Source organism: Adiantum capillus-veneris, chromosome 1 (genome assembly GCF_014529385.1).
Source record: "Adiantum capillus-veneris isolate H3 chromosome 1, ASM1452938v2, whole genome shotgun sequence".
Classification (NCBI taxonomy): domain Eukaryota; kingdom Viridiplantae; phylum Streptophyta; class Polypodiopsida; order Polypodiales; family Pteridaceae; genus Adiantum; species Adiantum capillus-veneris.
Window position 1 is genome coordinate 93984142 of NC_140931.1, and position 5799 is coordinate 93989940.

Below are 5799 nucleotides of genomic sequence, written 5' to 3' on the forward strand. Positions count from 1 at the left end.
CTACCTATGGCATGTAAGACACTTTAAATAGTTTAGAAAAATCCAAGCTATTCTAATTCACTAATATAAAATCCGTGGTAGTCTTGTGGTTGGAAAATGGTTGAAGGTTGGGAGGAGGCACTTTCCCAAATTGGGTACATGCCCCTATCACCTCCACCCCTCCTATTGTATAAGGGCTCTTGTTGTGCATCGGTAACCCCCTATTCCTTAGTACTCTAATTAAACTTGATGGTGCTACTCTGAGGCAAGAAGCACAATCGGAGCTATTGATCCTTATCCTGCTTGACCTCCCATCAGGGTTGAGATTATACTCCCTGACAAGGGAAAACCCAGACGCTGTTGTGACGTGATTATGGGAGCTGGATGCAATCCTCACACCCATTATGGAGGACAATTCCACAAAACAAAAAGAGTGGACCAAATAGTCCCCCAATCTCATGCGCAAGTTCATACATTGCCATGGGAAGAAGGACCCCATCGTTTGGTAGTGCAAAGAGACATCTCCCGAGTAGCCACTCTGAGGTCACCCTCTATGGACACCAATAACACCCTAATACATATAGATCTAGATGAAGAAGAGCAATAGATCACAAGCCAAAGCTTCTCTATGATTAGCCATATCCTCAACTTCACTAAGAAGCCATTTGCAAGCTACACAAACCCATTTATTATGTGTAGCCTACAGGAGATCATCCTTGGAGGTGTCCACCCTTAACAAAAGGTTTGCTTCTAACTCTCCTTAATGGCACTCACAAAATGGGTCAAAAAATGGGATTGCAACACATACTTGACTCTAATTCTTCTAATCTCATCGAGAATACTCTCATGGCCACCCCTTTTACAATGTCTGGTTTTGAGACCAATCAATGCAAAGCATCCTTTGGTTGCATCATGTGAGTCAAAGGAGTCATCTTTACTACGAGAAAAGAGCCAAACTATACAACACAAATTTGGAATGTACATCGGCCTTCCTCAAGTGCGGATGTGAGCATGTTGGCAAGGAGACCTATGCAAAGATGGTAGCATACTCTCGTTTGATTATGCTTTATGGATGATCCTAAATCACTTACATGTGTTTTTCTGGGCTTAAACCTTAAAAATCCACTATTGCATTTCTAAGCTGGATTGCAATTGAAGCTCAAGCTACCATCACCCAAATTTACATAGGTTTTACCAAAAATCAAATAGTAAAACAAGGCTAAGTGAGGGTATAGAAAAACCCTCACCTTGGTTAAATAGCTACCTTGTCAGCCAGTGAAGTTCACCATAGCAATTTCAAGACGGCAAAGCACCCAAATAGTATCATCATGATGGGTCCAATATAGCACCTTGAATAAAGCTCCATATCCCAAGAATCCAACAACCGTGTAGGCCTCAAAGGAGCACAGAAGCACAAACTTCAAGGGGTCACCCAGTATGCCAGGAAATAAATTGGTACAGGGGGGGGGGGATTGTCTCAGAGAGTTATGAGGGACGGCAGAGTGAGGAAGACCCCACGTGGGTTATGCCAAGGAAACAATACGACAGAGTGAGGATGACCCCACGAAGAATGCACGAAAAGAACAAGACAAATGAGAGTTTAATTTTTTGGGAAAAAAATCACGTAATAAATATGGTATATAGGCAGCAAGGCTTAAATCCCATAGCAATCAAACTTCAAAACCCATCAAGAGCCTCAAACAGGGCCAGTTCCTACTCAAGAATATGAAATCAGCAAGGCATACTGCAATAAGATAGTGTGTGTATATGATAGAAGGTCCAAAAAACATTCACCAATCAATGTAACCAATAGGCATAGTACTTGAGGAAAGCTCAATAATATCCCCCTTTAGTAGATACCCTCAAAGGGGGAGGTAGTAGGACTCTCAAGGTTGTGAAATAAATCTTGTATACTAGTCAGCTCCATCATGCCCTGAAGAGTCAAATTTTTCCAAGGTACAGACTCAAGGTAGTCATCCACAAGACAAAATAGTCATCTGCTACATCAGTGGCTTAAGTGTAAGTGTGTGAGAAGAGAAACAAGCCCTCCATTCCACCAATATAGAAAGTCCAGTCTAGGTAGGCAATTAGGTCAAGCCAAGTATAGTGAAAGTGTGTATGTGTGTGTGTGTGTGTGTGTGTTGTGCCCGTCCTTACCCATGCACAATACTCAATGTTAAGGCAGTAGGCCCATTAAGTATGGGCCTACTGTCTCATAAAATTGATGAGAGTGGAATAGTCAAGTCTGAATCCAAAGAAGTACCATATCAAAAAATCCATGAGTCTCATCGGAGCTATAAGTGACAATGTCAACAGAGAAGGTTATACTCCAATGGGAGTTTTAAGGCTTTGTCAGCCATTAGAAAATAGCATGGATACCGTTCATAATCATTCGTAGAAGTTTTCCATGCTTTTACTAGTTTTTATGGATAGTCCTCAAATGAACCGTCCATCCAAGAGTAGTCCGTTTACATGTAGAATGTTCTTGAAATCATAAGAATAAAAATAATTACACATGGGTAAGTAATTTTGGATTAACTTGAAACCCAAAAACAACCTAGTCAAAGACTACAGTAGTTGTGAGCAAGAATCCAATCTAGAGACTAGGAAAGACCACCTAACACTTGTCAACCTAACAAGGAATTATAGACAATGGGTCAATCAAAGCCTATAGACAAAAAAATTATAAAACCAGCCTCTTGGTCTCGTAGCCTTCTGAACCTTCTGTTTATTTATGACATGTGTGTTGATGTACTAAACTTATACACAAAAGAACATAAAAGCTCAAAAGACTGCTAGCTTTAGACAAAGGACAGAGATTAGCACAAAAATGACTAGTCTTAGATTCATTTTTGTACATCAAAGTGAGAATGAAGTATCATTCCACTGCATTTATACATGAGATAGTAAAAAAGGAGCCAGGTAATTTAGTGTAGGACAATACCTAAGCCAAAAAGCTCCTAAGTAAAGATAGAATTCTCACCTGCATCCATATAAATAAAACAATAGATTTGCTAGCTTTGAATACATATTACATGTGTCAACAAACCTATCAATTGTTATCCATGTCCTACTTAAAAAACTTTTTAATTTAAACATACTATTATTCTTAAAGCATCGAATGGTGCAAAGTATTTAGGAGACAAATATCCCTTGCAAAAATAAGTGGATGAACCAAAAGAAGTGTATTTACACATGTTTTTATTGTGATCAGAAGGCCATCACCCCTTCATATCCAAACGTCAAAAAATCCCTTTAGCTTTAAAGTGTTATGATCAGAAGGCCACCACCCATTCTTATCTAAGCGTCAAAAGATCCCTCTAATATTTCATTTTTGTTAACAAATTTTGTGATGTATTCCAAATAAGATATACTTTTTGAATTACAAACCCCAAAACATAAAGCTATTAATTTTTATGTTTTTAATGTGATCAGAAGGCCACTACCCCTTTTGATCCAATTGTCAAAAGATCCCTTAAATATTTCATTAAAAAATTGAAGTATTTAAGTTGTAATTATCCTTTCAGAAGTGAATGGTTAGCAAGTTTTTTTAAAATTGTTATGATCAAAACGCCATCACTCCTTCTGATCCAAGTGTTGTCTCTCAAAACCTTTTGAAGTATAAAGTATCCTAAAACATGAACCAATCACACAGTCAACCAGTTTTTTATCAAGTTTAAACAAACTTGTATCATACTAGTGTCCAAGTTGTTAACAAAATATCATGAAAAGTGAAGCTTTAAGTAGCCCAGATAATTGCGGGCCAGTCTACTTCTCCGTATTAAAGTGCCATACAACTACAAATTTAGAAATTCTAGAAGCTCATCCGATCCAATGTGAACCAAGCACAAACCATGGTCTGCACAATCCGAGTGAAGTAAATTCAAGCCCTAGAGCTATAGCTATCATGAAAGTCATGGTTTTCATGTAAAGCCGATTCGAGATGTCAGTTTCCTCAAGGTAAAGTCTCGACAATAGTATCAAGAATCATAGCCCAAATCATTAAAGTCAAATCTGAGCTTCATTCATAGAGGTAAAGAGGGTTTTTTGTGCCAATTTTTTTGACAAATATGAGTCTTTTTAGCTTCGACAACCAGCTCGTAAGGTTTAGTTAAACAAAAAGCACATCCAGACACACCAACCACATGCAGACTAGCAAACCATCTTAAGTATTATCCCCAAGGGAGTGAGTATCCAAAAAATCTAGTAAAGATCAAACCACATCATGCTTTGAAGACCATTTCACAGTGCAAAGAGAATATCACAGCAGCCATCCGCCATGTGTAAGTTCGACATCACTAATCATATTAATGCAGCCTATCAAGGCTCACCGATTTACTGACAAAAAGGTTTCCCATGGTTCTGCAAACCCAAACTTCCCAAGCTAGGTACACTAGATCAACTAATTATGCCCACCAGTACTACCAAGTCATCATAATATAGCTCTATTAGTGTCATTAAAGGAACACAAAACCGGAAGTAAAGGATCCGTACTCGTATAAACACAGATCAATGAAAGCATCAAGAGCCAGCAATGATTTCAGCCAACTTGTACCAGAATTCATAACTAAGATCGGTTTATGTCCAAGAGGAGCAATCAGAGGCTATCAGATTATCATAACTATCAACCTAGATAGGTAAATAGAAACTAGTAAAAAGATGAGATTGAAATTAGAGTGCAAGTATCATAATCAGCAACATGAATCAATAGCGAGGCCATGATCTTTACCATTATATTAGAAGTAATAACCATCGGAAGCATGCTCGATAATTGCAATCAATTTAAGAAGGGCGTGCCGACAAAGTAAAGCCTTAGTGTCAACCAGATTCAAAACCAAATGAAGAGCCAATAGGCATCATCATCTTATACCTATCATCAACTTATAAGTAAAAAAGATGCCCCTATATTTGGTCAGATCTATTTCGTACAGCAAAAAAAAAAAAGACAGAAGTGGGATTTTTTTAAAATCAATCAATTAAATATACAATTATCTCACCTTATCATCATCTTCATGTTGTATCAGCTAAACCATTAGAGAAGCTACCATCACCCACTCTTACATAGGTTTTAACAAGAATCAAATAGTAAAACAAGGCTAAGTGAGGGTGAAAAACCCTCACCTTGGTTAAATAGGTACCATGTCAGCCAGTGAAGTTCACAATAGCAATTTCGAGACAGGAAAGCACCCAAGCAGTATCATCATGATGGGTCTAGTTGGGCACCTTGAATAAATCTCCATATCCCAAGAATCTAGCAACCAGGCACGCCTCAGAGGAGCATAGAAACACAACCTTCAAGGAGTCACCCAATATGCCACGCAACAAATTGGCACATTGAGGAAGGGAGAGAGGGGGGGGGGGGGGGGGGGGGGGGGTAGGGGGTAGGAGAGTGAAGTGTCTCAGAGAGTTATGAGGGATAGCAGAGTGAGGACGATCCCATGCGGGTTATGCCAAGAAAATAACACGACAGAGTGAGGAAGACCCCGCGAAGAATGCAAGGAAAGAACAAGACAAAAGAGAATTTCATTTTTTGGGGATAAACCTAGGTAATAAATATGGTCGTTAGGCATCAAGGGTTAAGTCCCATAGCAATCCAACTTCAACACCCATCAAGAGCCTCAAAGAGGTCCAGTTTCCTACCCTAGGAATATGAAACCAGCAAGGCATACTACAATAAGATAGTGGTATACTGCGTGTATATGATAGAAGGTCCAAAAAACATCCACCAGTCATTGTAACCAACAACCCCAATAGGCATAGTACGACCTTGAGGAAAGCTCAATAATGTCACCCTTCAGTAGATAACCTCAATAGGGGAGG